Below are 15,792 nucleotides of genomic sequence, written 5' to 3' on the forward strand. Positions count from 1 at the left end.
CAGTAATCTAGGACAGCTCCCTTTGTTTTTATGAATATTTATTTGTAGAAGATTTCGGTATCACTTTTTATAGCACTTGAACTGGGAGAATGCAGCAGTACCATCCTATCTACCGTTAAGGGTGAGGTTCTGTGTTGCACCTCTAAGAGGTGCACTGCAAAACCTGTGGGCCTGAAGGAAGTGGGTGGGAGAAGGAGTACCATGATTCCATTAAGCATCTTTGCTACCTTTCCTCTTATGAAGCCTGAATTAGCCCAGGGGCTAGTATGGCCCCTGTCATAATTTAGACAGCTATGGCAGACTGGGCAAACTATGAAAGACTGCTTCTAGGCTTCTCAGTTGCCAATGGAGCTGTTGAACCCAGGTTCACATCCTGTATTAAGGGCTGTATCCTGTTGACACACACCCTGTATTAAGGGCTTTTGAAAGGCAGCCTCAGTGATGTCACCCATAGTTCTTACATTAGGAAGATTACTATCCTGGCCTCATCTGGAGCATTGAGAACCTCTTTTACCTCTGCTGTAGGCTTTCTACAAAGGTTAAGTACAGACAGCCAAAAAGCTTGAGGTTGAATTGATTCAGTCTTTGCAGGTTAGTCTAGGCTTCATAGAGTGAACCTATAAGCAAGTGAACAGACGTTTACTTTGCAGGATGTGCTTATCTCTTTCATGTGTTGCTGGAGGAGGTTTATCCATTTTGCATGGGTAACAGTACTCTTCCCCAGAATCATCTCTTCTCTCATAATCATGACATAAGGGACATATAAGCAAATCCTGCTAAGTTCTGCGCAAGAAAAAGGTGTAGGTGCCTGGGCTCAAGAGATGGTTCCAACTTGTGAATCGCAAATCAGACTCACCTTTCTGCAGCCCTGCATGTGGTGTGCCCTTAGTGTTTTGTATTAGCTGGCTCTACCCAGCCACTGCATGCTGTATACAGTCTGTATATTAGATTACATTTCTTACCTAGGAGTAAGAAGGAAACTAGAGAAGAAACTTTGAATCCTAGTTAATTCCTGGAAAGCTACCTTACTATCTTGCCTCACCAATTGCCCCATGCTTAGGGCCCATTGTAAAATAACCATGCAAACCAAAACTAGTAGGAAAAAAAATTTAAGAAGTGCAAAATTCACCCAAACGCAAGTATATTAAGTATACAACATGCTTTGATACTATGGTGATGAGCACTATAGAAAATGCTGTTGCAGAAATAAAAGAATAAATCCTGAGGGCCTTACTTAATTCAGTTCTTTAACAAGCAACACTGCCTTCCATGGGGATTGATTCAATACAGGCTCAGTAAACACTAAGAATATGTTACAAAGTCAGTTAACAAAGAATAAGTGGAGGATGAGAAGATAAAAGTATCAAAAGAGGTCTAGCAATTTACTATTGCATGTAATGCTGTAGTCCACAAAAGACTGACAATAGTGACAGCTGAGGGAAACAAATTTTGAGTATATAGATTAAATGCAAAACACTTGAGATCATGCATATTTATCTCCTCTAATGATAGAGTAGTGTGCTGTTAAATGACATTCCTCCTTAAAGGGTAAGGGTAACTCGCATACCTTAAAATTATAATTAAAGCCTCCTGATTATGTGAGACACTTCAAGAGAGGCACTTGAAGAATCAGCAAAATATACAAGATGCAGTAACAAGATTCTCTGATATGACAGTGTGTTTGCATATATTATCTGTGTGTGTATAGTAGAAGAAATGGAAAAAAAATCTCAATGATTTAGTTGAACTGAGATGAACCAAAGTATCTCCAATGCCTTGGATGTACAGCAGTGGATCACAACCTTTTTTTTCCTTATGATGTCCCCACTCATGTGAATGGAGAACCCAATTTCCCAATTATGAAAGGGAGGTTGAGTTGTGAATTTCCCGAACCTTTGCAGCATCATCATTACCCTCTCTTCATGGAGGAGCTTAATTAAAGTATGACATCAAAATAAGCTATAGCAAGTTGCAGTCAGCAATTACATGTATTGATTAACTTCTTATGAGGGTGGAGGCAAGAGAGTTGGTATTAAGGACACAAACTTTTAACATAAACCAACTTTACTGGAAACAAACACCTTCATTGTAATAAGTTCCTTGCCAAACTAAATCTTGATCTCTGTATCTAATACATTAAATACTGCTTGTTGCATGGCAGATAACATACACTGTACAATTGGAGGATGACTAGCCTTTCTAGAAGTCAACATGCTTGTACCAGTAAATATTTTTTCAGTAAATATTTCCTTGGGGCTGGAAAAGCTCAACTGTTCAAAGCCTTAGGGATGTGCTAATCTCATCCCCCTGACCCTGACTGGGCTATTCTTAGCTTGCCAGACAACACCTGTTCCCACTCTGCCAAGAAACTACCAACTTCTTTTCCCCTCCATGACCAAGACCCATCTGCCCCTCCCCTACACCAAATTACTTACAACTGGTTTCCCCTGTGGCTCCCAGAAGTTGTGAACACCTGTACATACCTCTACTCGGAACTTCTAACTATTGTATATGCCCACTTGCAGTCTAAGTGTAGCCAGTTTAAGTTAAACCACTCATGCCATTGTGACAAATGACACGGGGCAAGATGGACCTATGGCCTGACCCAGTAAACGGTACTTTTTATGTTCTTAAGAGAAGTTCAATGGGCAAAATGCTAAATACATCCCATTTTCAGCAATCTGAGTGCTGCATTGAAGTCAAAGGCAAGCAGAATCGTGTCCAGTATCTTCTCCCCCAATATCTGTCCGTTGTATTTCTTATACATATCCATTTTCTTTTAGAGCTTTCACCTTCTAATGCATTGAATATGTAAACCCTCTCACAAGGGTTTGCGGGTATGTGGCTCTAATGACTCCATTTCCCCAACAGTATCTCAGTTTTGCTTTACACTGGACTGGGTGCAGTGAATGGTTGTTCATGCCCTGAATGTATACTTGCCCAATGAAGCATTACTGTTTTCCTGTAGTCACTTGCCATGGAACCATTTTATGAAATCAAAGAGAAGGGAAATCTGTGGAATAGGTAGATTGTGACACTGAAAGTCAACTTGAATCGATTCCCTGGTCTGTTTCTAGGGCTACAAGACTTTTAGAGGATAACACCATATAAAATGTATCACAGAGAGATATCTATCACATACAAAAGTGATTTCCTATTCTTTTTTACATCTCTCAATAGTAGGTTCCTCTCTTAGAAGGGTGAGTTATATGCAGCAACTTAAAATGTGTTGCAATTAGGGCTGTGTGAAGCCTTGGGTGCTGATTCAATTCAGAGGAGGTTTGGCGCAATTTGGTGCCCGGATCTCCAAATCCAAATCAAAACAGGGGACCAATTAAAAGGTCTGAATCCATTTGAAGCTCTTTGAATTGATTCAGAAAAGATTTGGAGACCTTCGGCAATTCAGCCAATCCCCACCCACTGCAGCAGGGAGATGGACTCGAACTTTGAGCTGGTAAGAAGGGGGCGGGGGAGGGGAGGCTGGAAGAGTGGGGAGGGGAACCATGGGGGGCCAGGCCCCATCCCCTGCCCATTCTCCCAGCCCCCTGAGGGTCCCATGACCCCTGCCCACTCCCCCAGCCCCCCCCCATGGCTTCCCTGCCTGCCCCAGCTCCTGGTTGTTTAAAAAAAAGCCCCCACTCCCTGGGTGCTGCTAGGCATGGGGGCTGCCCCCCACTGCCTCACACTGTGTGGGGAGCTCTGCATGAGTCCCCTGAATCCCTCCACCCACTCTCCCAGCCCCCTCATGGTGGCTCTGCCTGCCCCAGCTCCAGCACTTTAAGAAAGAAAAAACCAAAACCCCTGTACTCATTGGCTGCTGCAGTGGCCTTGGGGCTTCTGGGGGTTTGTGCAGAACACCCTCCCCCCGCAGTGCAGGGCGGCACGGGGCAGTGAGGGGCAGCAGAGATTTCCCCCCCCCCCCACACCTGGCAGGAGCTGGTGAGGTCAGGCCTTTTTTTTTTTAAAGGGCCGGGAGCTGCGGCAGGCAGGGCAGCCATGGGGGGGGGCGGGGGGAGCTGGGAGAGTGGGCGGGGGTCAGGAGGCTCATGGCAGAGCCCCCCACATGGCACAGGGCAGTGGGGGGCAGTGCAGATTGCCCCCCACCAGGCAGGAGCCAATGAGTGGAGGCTTTTTTTTTTCCAAAGAGCTGGGAGCTGGGCCGCGTGGGGCAGCCATTGAGAGCAGGCAGGGGATGGGGCCTGTGTGATTCAGAGATTCGGCTGACTGGGTAGCAGTCGAATCTCTGAATCAGATTTGGCTGAATTGTTTTGGGACAGTGATTTGAATCACCAAATCAAATCACTGTCCCCCGAATTGGCTGAATCTGAAGTGAATACTAGCAGCTTTACAAAGGCCTAGCTGCAGTATATATTTAATTTTTTGTAGTTCTCTTCATGCCTTGGAGAGTGTAATAGATGATGTAGGGCAAACAGGGTTTTATGTTGCTCAGTTTAATTAAGGGAAGCCTGCTATTCTTGCTAATTATATTTGTTGCAGAAGAGCTTGAAACAGAATTATTTTTAAAACGAATTCATTAAGATTAAGTCAAATGTATGCTGGTAAAATATTTATGTGCTGCTGTTGCATGATGTTAAATCATTAAAAAAAAAAGATTTTTTAAAAATTATTACCTTTTCTTTTTAAGCCATCACCAAAGCATGGGACTCTCAATATATAAAAGCTTGCTAGCAGAATTTTTGCTAGTTTCCAGACCAATCACAGATGAGGCTTTCCATGACAGCGCCTTTTCCATAGGGTTACTGAAAGAGTAAGGGAATTATGATGACAAGTTCTAAAGGCCCAGGTTTAGCTGGTGATGGATGATCTTAATTTTCATAAACCGAAAACTTCTATGTTACAATTATTCTTTAGGCTGTACAAGTCCTAGAGGTGAGAGATTCATGTTTGTCTGTAAGAGTGATAAGCTTAGGACTAAAGTAGATAAATTTATGCAACTTCTACAGCGCAAAAGAAAAGGTTTCAATTTTCTGACAAAACCTGATGATAGTAGAGGGTATATGGTACACTGATAACCCTGGTCCCATTGAACCAAGTGGAAATACTGTAAGGATTGCTACATTTTTCAGCAATAAAATATTTCGTATACAGATGGAGAACTGATTCTACTTTAGTGAGAGGAGATTTAGAGGATTGAAGGTTCTGGTTTCAGATCTAGGAATTCTGAATACCAGAAATGACATACCCAAATCTGCTGTTCTTCAACTGAATTTTAATCTGTTTTTACTCCATGCTGATTTTCTGAGGGAGCATATATAATGCCCTTTCTGAGAGTTCCAGATTCATCAGATTCTTATGTTTCAGGAATTCTGTATCTCAGCCTTCCGTAAACAGGGGATTTTTGATCTGATTATAATGAATGCATTTTCTTATATACATGTTTTGCTTATTTTATTCTAGGTGGAAAAAATATTGCAGTAATTCCTGGAAGTGGGACATGAGACATAGATAAGAGTTGGAGGCTTGAAGGAAAAAAAAATATTGAAAATTTGAGTAAGTGCCATATTTTCTTGCCTACAAAACACTCCTGAAAAACGGAATACCTAGTTTTTGAAAGGCAGAATGAAGAAAAAACACCTTTTCTTGACAGCCTATAGTAAGGAAGGGGATAACAGGGGTAGAGAGAAAGTATCTACAGACAGTAGCGTGGGGACTCTGCATGAAGCACATTTTATTTTATTTTGGTTTCCCCTGGCAATGGCCTAAGCAGCAGAAAGTACTATTACTGTATCTCCTCAATTATAATGCACACCCCAATTTCCAACAGCTGAATTGGGGGTGGGGGGGGGGAGGCACAGCACATGCTATATGTAAGAAAACAGTATTTTTGTATTGAATTCCACATAATTAAAATTCTTGTAGGATTGTGTAAATGCAGGGTGCTGCCTGGAATACTGCCCATATAGTTTCTCATCCTTTGCTCTTTGCAACAACCCTGCCCTGGCCTTTTGTGTACATGGGGCTGTACAGAAAGGCATAACACTAACAACCCCCCTCCCCCCGCAACCTATTAACATGTCTTGGAAACTGTCTCACTCTTCTATAGTAAAACAGAAAGTATAGATGCTTCATTAGTGACAGGGACTTGCTATGGGAACCAATCAAGAGAGAATTTGTTGAGACAACCTGCTGTACTGTAATAAATTTCCATGATGATTAAATATAGCTAATGACATTTGGGTGAAATGAGTAATCCTAAACTGTAGAGATGGAAACTTTTCATGGGGATCATAAAGGATCAGTTTAACTTGCATGTAATTGCATCTTGGTTCAATTCTGGTGATAAAAGCATAATTGAAAGTATCTCCATATTTTTGGTGTGAATGAGAAAGCTGCAATGTGGATCTTAACTGTAAAAAGAATAGAATAATGCACCAACTCCCCTAGGGACATTTTTGTTTCCCTCATGAGAGGTTTTCCAGCAGAGGCTAGAATAGGGATGGATTAGGAATAGTGCATCCTGTGTCTGTGCAGAGGGTTGAACTATGTGATTCTTGAGGTCTGTACCAGCCCTGTGGTTAAAGGCAAGTCATGAAAGCAACAAAGTAGATCCTTTATAAGAAAACTAATTTGCACATAATTTGAACCAGTGCTAGTCTTATAAAAAAAAAACAACAAACCTTTAATGAGGAGTATGATACAGTTGAAAAAATACTACATAATGCAGTATTTTTTCCTTTTGGGAATTACTGTCATTCGAGTGACTTGTTGAAGGTACTGTATTTTGTTTGCTTATGAAACACTACAGTTACCATATTAAAGATGACCTTTCTTGTCAAGACTGCAAGCACAACAGGATTATTTTGAGTAAGACCCACAGGTCTAGTTTTCTTCCTGCATCCTTTATTTCTTTTTTAAAAAATGTACTTTTTATTATAAATTCCTGTTGGGAATCTCTTATCTCAGTTTTGTAACTGTAGCCAAAATCATTGCACAGACTTGCTCTGTTTTGTTATGTGACCATAGTTAGAAAACTGAATTGTCTGGTTGAATCCTAATATATAATACACTATAAAAATGCTGTACATTTGAGGACTATGTCTGTGTGTGTGTGTGTTACTTAAGTGTAAAAATCAGACTCACACCAGGGCAAAATCAATTTGGAGCAGAGGACCCATTTCTCCTGTTAAAGTTCTCTGAGTTGATCAGGAGGAGCTGGTAGTGAAAATGAAGGAGCCACGTGGGAAGCATCTTCATTTGCACGTGACAGAAGAGGTATCTGCAGAAGTTCCATACAGCTTCACATGGAGCCTGGACTGAGATATTAGATAATCTATAATTGTGTCTCCTGTGGCTCTGCTATATTACATAGTGCTAAGGGGTTGTGCTATAATTGGGCTGCATGGCAGACACATACCCTAATAACAGATTTTGATGACAAATCTTGTGCATGTCACTACGGCTGCCTAGGCCACATATCCTATGGAAAAATATCAGAATAATCATGCTTATAGTAAAGGAGAATTATACCATTAAGTCCTTTCTTCGACTTCCCAGTTTCTTAACTTATTCCAATTTATTCCACCTGACCAACATACATTAACATGAGGCTGTCTAACTTCTAAGTGGCTGAGGGCCATCCATTCTGGGGTAGGAGTCATGGGTCCCTTGGCTGCAAATGACATGGGTACCCCTGGTGCAACATGTACCCTCCCCACTGCAACAACCTTGTGTGGGTGCCCTGTCCTACTGCTGCACAATGCACTATGCAGCCCCAGTCTCAGCTCCTTAGACTGTGCCATGCCACACCGTACCATCCCCTGGGAAAGGCACAGCACACAGAGCCTGGAGACTGGCTACTGCTGCAGCTCGAGTGATAGGGGAAGGGATGGCAGGGCAGGAGGCTGGAGACTACAAACTAAGTGTCTGGTTTGACAGCCCTGTATTAAGAGACAACAGTAGACTCAGATTGATCATGCCTCTGGTTGGGCTTCATTTAACAGTCAGTCTGTTATGTCTCAGCTGTGTGTTCTTGGGCAACCCTGGCACAGGATGCAGTCTGTCTGACTAACAAAGGACTCACCCTCACTCCCTCCCCTCCGCTACATAAATGAAACTGATTAAGATGCAGTGAGATACACACCTAAGACCCTCCAGATGAGGGTGACAAGAGTGAAACAACTGCCCTAGGTCTCATTTGCATCCGAGATGGAACCAGATGACCATTCATTTACATGAGAGATGGAGAACAAAAAGCCTGAAGCAGAGACTGCAGTGAATTCTGGGACCAGAGAAGCAGGAGAGTGCTGCATGATGGGGAATCTGTGCTCCAAATGTTAATCAAACCATGTTCACACACACCCAGCTCAGAATTTATCAGACCAGTTCTAATCTGGATTTACTAAGGACTTTCCCCTACCCCCCCCAGACACACACACACCTCTAAGTTTAATAGGCATCTCGGGCCGTACATTCCCCGGTGCCCGGTACATTTTCCCGAGACGACTGGTGGGAGTCCTGTCCACAAAATGTTATGAGCACCCCAATAATTGCTTTAAGTCTGTTAAAAGACTATAGTAAGATCTGGAAAAGTCATGCTAAGCTGAGGCTTGTGCACAACAAGTAAAAATCCAAAATCCTGATGCTGTAAGCTATCTATTGTTTCTGAAGAAACCATGAGATATCCCATCAGTATATCTGCCATCCATAGGAATCTCAAACTGGCTCCCAAGTATTTGGGTTACTCCCTAATCTTAAGTGTTTCCTGATTATCAATCAGTTTCTTGAGATGTTCCAAACCAGATAACCCCTTGTCAATAGAAAAGACAATAATTTACACAATTAAGGATGCTTCAAAGCAGCTGAACTGAGGGTATAAAAATCTGTAAAAAGTGTGTGTGCTTCAAGAAGAAGGAAGAAAGGAAGGAAAGAAGAAGAAAACTCCTGTGCTGACACCATCCCCTGTCATTCTTGGGATGCTGGAAGAACAGATTGTCTCTCTCTTCAAGAATTGTGCTATGGACTGTGCCTGTCAGCTTTGCAGCCTGAGTACCTTGGACTGGTGAGATCCCAGCGCTCTCTCTCTCTTTTCTCTCTAGGCATAAACTTCTGAACCTGAACTGTATTAATTAAGCTTGAGCTAAGTTTCCCCAAATACTTAGTGAAACCAGGGTAGTATTGTCATTGTTTGTGTTTGTTTTTCTTTTGCATGTCTATTACTACTAGTACTATTATATATTTCATATGCTTAGCAATAAATAACTTTTATAGTCAGACTGGTAGTAACTGGGTACATTTTTTCTTCTCTGCCTCTCTTTCCTCCTGTGCTCTGCAGCAATGCTTCTTTTACCTAAGCTAAAGATCCCTGTGAAGCCCAAAAATATTGTGGGATCTGCTCATCAAGAGGCCAAAGATTGGGACGTGTTAAGTTTGAAACACATAAGCGGATCAGCTTGTACAGGCTGATTGACCCAGTTTGACTCAGACGTGCCCTTATGAACTGAATGCTGGCCCATGATGGTGTCAGCTGGACACCCAGCCGGATTCAGAGGGATTCTGTTCACCTGTGTGCTTGTGTCTGACTGCATTTTATTGTTGCTCTTATGAACTGATTCTTGGCATATGAGGGTGTCAGCCTGTCCATGCTGATAAGCCCAGCCAGGTCAGGCGTGTCATGTTAATTTGTGTGTGTTTGTGTGTATGACTGATTTGGTGACTGGAGGAACCCGGTCCCATTGAGATTGAGTCCTGCAAGATAGCTCCACTGGGGGTGAGGGCTTGCAGAAGGGAGAAATACAGCTCCGTATAGTAACACAAGCAGCACATTGACAGAATCACCAAGACCCTAGAAACTATCCCTAATAAATGAGCACACCCCAAAGTAATGGGCAAATTTGATAACAAGTCCTATATTTGTTCCATTCTTCAAATACAAAACAGCCTCTCCAGTGACTTCAGTGCCCATGTGTCTGGATTACATCTGGAATTTGGAGAAGGAATATACACTTTACGCAGTTGATCAAATCTTCTGCCAGTGGAGCACGGCACCATAGAAAATAGGGGAGGGAGATCCTTGTGTGAGTTTTTGGCATCCTGTACCAGCTCCCAGCTGCTGGGGCTGGTCCTTCATACAGAATGAGTATGGGCACTATGTATACATATGCAGTTACACTTTTAAGGCTCATGTAAATTATTTGCTCTATCAGCCTCACATCTGAAGAAGGTGTAAAAGTACAAAATATTCCACTGCATTGGTGGGGCTGCTTTTAAAGCCATCACTTACATATGCTGCTAGAAAAAGGAAGCTGAATTAGAACTTCCTAGATCTTAAATGCTGGAGGCTTCAAGCGAGAGGAATAGTGGAAAACACCCAGGTCATCCCCAGTTCACTCTCCTGCTTAGCATCCACTCATGCCACTGTGTGACACAAGATACTGAGCAAAATGTACCTATGGCCTGTCCCAGTAAATAGCAATTGTTATATGTTTAAGAGGTGGTCAATGGGCAAAATGTGAAATACATCTCATATTCAGCAATCTGAGTGCAAATCCTGCTGCACTGAAATCAAGGCAAACAGAATCATGTCCAGTATCTTCTCCTCCCTTCCCCACCCCCATATCTGTCCTCTCTATTTCTTATGCATATCCATTTTCTGGAGGTTCCAGCTTCTAATGTATTGCATATGTAACCCCTCTCATGAAGGGGTGTGGCTGTAGTAACTCAGTTTCCCCAAGAGTATTTCAGTTTAGTGGAAAGGTACAAACAAGTTTGCTTTATTTATTCACATAAGCATCCAAACAGCAAACTGTAATCCAGCATGGAAACCTGATAACAAAATTACCCTTCTCAATATTACAACTTAAAACCCCATCTCCAATAGTCTCGCCAGGGATCTTCAGGATAGGACCCTTCAGGGTGGGACTCTTTACCTTGTGCACAGCCCTAGCCATTCCAGATGGCACAAGGACCTTCTCTGCTCCACAATCACAGACGGCAATAACTTCTGCAGTCTTTTAATTGCATCTCACTAAGGCCCTGCCCTGCTGCAATGGTCACATTTTCTCTCTGCTGGGGTTTCCTCAGTGGAGAAGTCAATCCTTCCCCAGCTGCACTCAGATCAGGCTCCTCCATGATCTCCCTTGGGCCTCTTTTAATGGAGCATGGAGCATATCAGGGAGCAAGACCTCTCCTCTGCTCCTTCCATATGGCTCTAGGCAAAATGGCTCCTACGGTGCAGCTCCTCTTTTCTGCTTGCCTTCAAAACAGTCTAGGGGCTGTAGTTCAACCCTGCTCTTTAGGTCGGGTTTTACTGGGCTTGAATGGCTCCACTCCATTCTGCTTAGCCCCTCACAATGTAGGGATAGAGGTTATACATACAAGGATTTTGGAAGTCGTACAGTGACATCACAATCAAAGGTCCAGATTCTGATTTAAATCAAGTCACTTCAGCTGAACTTGGAGACATCAGATTAGTTTTGGTCTCAACATTTTTCTTATTCCATCTCAGACATTCTTTTTTGTTTTTGCAAAGTACTTATTTCAGGAACACTCAACATTAGCAATGTGTTGTATACTTCTTGTCTTACAATGTGTTATTAATTTTTGTAATGATTTAAATTTCTTCTAAGCTGTTGGTTGATTAGTTCATTTTCTGCAATCATGTTTAATCAGCCTTGTTACAGATTCAGTGTGTTATTAGATTTAGACAAAGCCAATTATTGTCTAAATTTTAAAATTCAATCTTCCTGAATATGAATTCTAAGTGAGATGAATGATATGACAGTTTCCATTATTGTTTCTTGAGGGGAAAGGAAGAGAAAGCTCTTTGAGACTAGTTCTTTCAGGATGCTGTCTTCATCATTGAATTACTTGACACAGAAACTTAAAAGTATTTACCACTTTAAAGGAAAGAAAAATCTAAATTCTGTTAGACCACACAGACATATTTTAAGAGCTCCAGTGAGTGAATTTTATGGATAAAAGTAGAGTCTAAACTCTGCCTTTGAGAAGTAATTGGAAAATATATTGAAATGGAAGTAGTGAGTTGTCATCCATGTTTTTTGCAGTGTGTCAACAATTGGCTTAGTATTCTCCAGCGAAGGCCAATTCATGCCTTTATGTACAGCAATTAACAAAAAATATGGGCTTGCTATACTCTAGTGCAGATAAATCTTTCTGTAAGCTTTTCTGGCTGAAAATTCACTCTGTAGGAAGCTGCTAATACTTTGGCATTGATGTCCCTTGGGTTAGGCAAGGAAAGACGAGAGTCGTCATAAGCCAGAAGATGGGTGGTGTTGGACAGGAACAAATATAATAACTAGGTTGGCCCGGAGGTATACTAAATCATTGGCTTCTATCATAGTAGCTGTCGGCAAAACTCTTCTCAAGTCCCCTGAAGAACTTTAGACCTGTCACTAGAACATTATGTCCAAAAGAATGAGGCAGCTGAAACAGCATGTAACTTCCTGTCTTAACCTTAGTGAAATGAACCATGGTTTTAGTTTCGAATTCTTTTAGAAATCTCTAGATTAATAGCCAAGCAGAATTTTGTGACCAACTAGTTACATTATCTACTTTTGATCCATGTTCTTATCATTCCCAGGTTAGATTAGTTATGACCTCTCAATCAAGGTGATTACTAGGGCTCTATAGACCATTCACATACACCTGGGGTTTGTCCCAATCCACACACAGATCTGCTCCAGTGTTTTGGCTGTAATCTTAATGTCCTCAATGAATGTAGGCCGTGTATAGATGAAACAAGAGCCATGTGTGTACAACACTTTAAAGCAGTCTAAATGCTTTTGCACCGCTTTAATAGTGTTGGTGTTTGCATGCCTTGGTGGCGTATTACACATTAATTCCAGCTGCTGTAGACAATTTGGTGGCATCATGCACCTAAATGACTTGCAGTGCAGCAACCTAAAACTCCTTCAAGGAGTTTCCCAACAGCAGCCCAGGAAAGCAGCTTGCCCCAAGAAAAGTGGTGAGCCTGATCTTCCTTGCCCCCCTCCCCACTTCTGGAGCCTGCCTGCCTAAGCTGAGCTGAGCTGAGCTGAGCTGAGCTGCGTGGGGGCCTGGTGCTTCCCTTCGTGGCTGGGGGCCACCTGAGCTGGATTGTCATGGCACCACACCCCCTTCCCCCCTCAGCCCAGGGACCGCCCCGCCAGCCAGCAGCTTGCCCTCCCCTCCCTGCCAGAGAGAGGCACGTAAGTCAGCAGGGTATGTGCACGACATGAGGGTTTAATATTCCCTAAATTGAAGCGTTGTTTTTTTAAACCCACTGCTTCAATTTAGGGTCCATGTTTCATCTGCACACACTAAGAGTTATCTCATCCTGTCACTCTTTATCATTAACAGGGAAGTTTCTCCTGTTGGTCTCCATTGCAGAATTCTGCTGATGCTGAAGTTTGTGATTTCATTGGAAAATTCTGTCTATAAAAGTCCCTGCTGCAGAGACTGTCGTGGCATACAGGCCTAATAAAATCTAATGGACCTTTTTGGCTTTAGACTCTGAATCTATGAACTTATCAATGACCTCAGAAATTCCATTCCAATTTCAAAAGAGAAGTCCACAGCATGAATGTAAATACTTATGAATACTGAAGAATATATTCTGATCTGATTCTAGTGTAAAATAGGAGTAACATTTGAAGCTAATGTGATTACTTCAGTAATAAATTAGCACTTAAGTTTACCTCTCCTCTTTAAAAATGTGCCACCAGAATTTATTGAGTTGTAGGACATGTGTAGGTGGTTTTCCAGTGGCGAGAAGTATGTGAATCAGAAACTAGGGTAGTCTGAGCATAACTCTTTCATTGGCATATATGCTAGTTCTGAAACAGAGGTCAACCCGCTTGCATGCCAGTCTATTCTTTCAGGAATCTCTGACCAATACCAATACCAACTGCATGTCAAGAAGAGTCTGTAGCCGGTGACCAAGATAGAGTGTTTCTCTTGCTGGGTATGCAGTTAATTCTTCAGAAGCTTATAGAACTAAAAACTAAGAAAGTGTTTTTATGAAAAGGAAACGTTCGTAAGACGAGAAAAAAAGTATTGAAAGACTGGGTAACAGCATTCTATGTCATAAGAGCCTCAGTAGCTGATGCTTGTTTTCATTATGCAAGTCAGAGTCAGTCACCTGCTGTCTGTTATCTGTGTGGATCAGTGCCCATATCCCTTTGCTGCATATCTTCCATCTCTAACTGTCAACCTTTTCCATGGGTCAGTAATACACAGCAGCTCTTGAACTATGTTGCTTGCTTTTTGTATTCCTGGTAAACAGTGATTAGAGCATGTGTCACATCTTCTGTTTTCTTTTGTTTATTACAAATAGTTTGGCTCTTTTAAAAAAAAACTTTTGAGTAAGTGTTATGTATTAACTATTTTATTTCAGGTTAATTATGTATTTTGGGTATAGGTGGAAAAATTCCCTTAGTTTAAATGCACTATGTTATAATGATCCTATAATATATAGATAATACATTTTTAAAGTGTTGTGCAAAAAAAGTCACGTGTCACTATGCTGCAATTAAATCAGTACTTACAGGCTGGATCAATAAAAGCAGAAATACAAAATTAAACTCATTTAAAAGACTTTCAGAGCAGACTGAGATCAACAAGAAGCAGCTGTTACTGCTTTCAGGTATGTCTGCAAGATTAATTCTTTGTCTAATGAATCTTGAGGTCAATAGATGTGGGATAATTGATGGGATGCATTCATCTGCAGTTGAATTTTTCATGGTATTTCCTGAAGATCTTGAAATTGTGTATCTGGCTTCCAGCATCTTTGTAGTGCTTATGTATGGTCAATGTGCTAAATAGAATTATGAATATTAATTTCTCCTTTAAATGAATAGGCTGACCACACCATACAGCTTTGGGGTATCAGCATAACCTAGAAATCTACAGATATCTTTTTTATATATACAATATGTCTATGTTTCTCAACTTATTTCCATGTCCAAACACAAAAGACAATTTAAGTTCAAATGCAACATATCTATCCTCAGTATCCATATCTATCAATGTCCATGTCTCACATTTTTTACCAGACTGGTTTCCAGGTCCAAAGCCTTAGGAATTAAGATCCCTCCCATTATTCTTGTTCTTAGTCAAAGGTTGAGCACAGATCTATGGGTTCAGCTCCTCAGCAATCCCCAGGTATCACAATATTTTGTAGGCTGTTCCTTGGAGTTACCTGTGACAGTAGAGTAATGATTTTAGAACATTGATTCTTGGCTGAGAGTCCATACTTAGCCAAACAGTTAAGCAATTTCAGGTGTTCTTGTTTTACTTGCCAAGAAATATCATCACACACCAATTATTTTTAATTTTGGTTAACAGTTATCATGGTGGTTCAGTGTTTCAGGTTTAACGTGCCTTTTTCTGTAATTGGTGTGAACTCTAGCAGTACTGATCCATTTGAGAAAGTTTGCTACTACTCAAGGTCTGCTATGTGCAGCCTTTTCAGGAAGGTCTGTCAAAATGAAAAGAGAACTAATATTTTTGATTCTTATTTATTATCTTAATTATCCATCTTAGTTTCCATCTCAATTATCACCTGTTTTGGTCTTGACATAAGCAAGGCCCATGGCTTGCTTATGGCTCTTGACATAAGTGTTGTATAGTGATTAAGGATTAGCATGGGAACACACAGTTCTTTCTGAGAAAGCATGGAAATATTGTGAAAAATAAATTGTTTAATTAAAAAAAAAGGCATGCTGTGTCACTGCAGCTCATTCAAAATATCACTGTTGCCTTGTACATGCTTTAATTTTGACGCTGGAGCATTGGCAGATAAGCAAGGAAGGAAACTCATTAGTTCCAAGTGGG

At 41.4% G+C, this 15,792-nt stretch overlaps 1 long non-coding RNA gene across 1 annotated transcript in view; it reads left to right on the forward strand.

The window, feature by feature from the left end:
* The window catches only part of LOC132249321 (uncharacterized), a 75,816-nt gene that overhangs the window by 49,331 nt on the left and 10,693 nt on the right, over positions 1 to 15,792 (forward strand). Inside the window, exon 2 of the long non-coding RNA XR_009460732.1 lies at positions 5,419 to 5,511. This is a non-coding gene — a long non-coding RNA (uncharacterized LOC132249321). The remainder of the gene's footprint in view (positions 1 to 5,418; positions 5,512 to 15,792) is intronic.

This window comes from Alligator mississippiensis, chromosome 3 (assembly GCF_030867095.1).
Source record: "Alligator mississippiensis isolate rAllMis1 chromosome 3, rAllMis1, whole genome shotgun sequence".
In the NCBI taxonomy this organism is placed as follows: domain Eukaryota; kingdom Metazoa; phylum Chordata; order Crocodylia; family Alligatoridae; genus Alligator; species Alligator mississippiensis.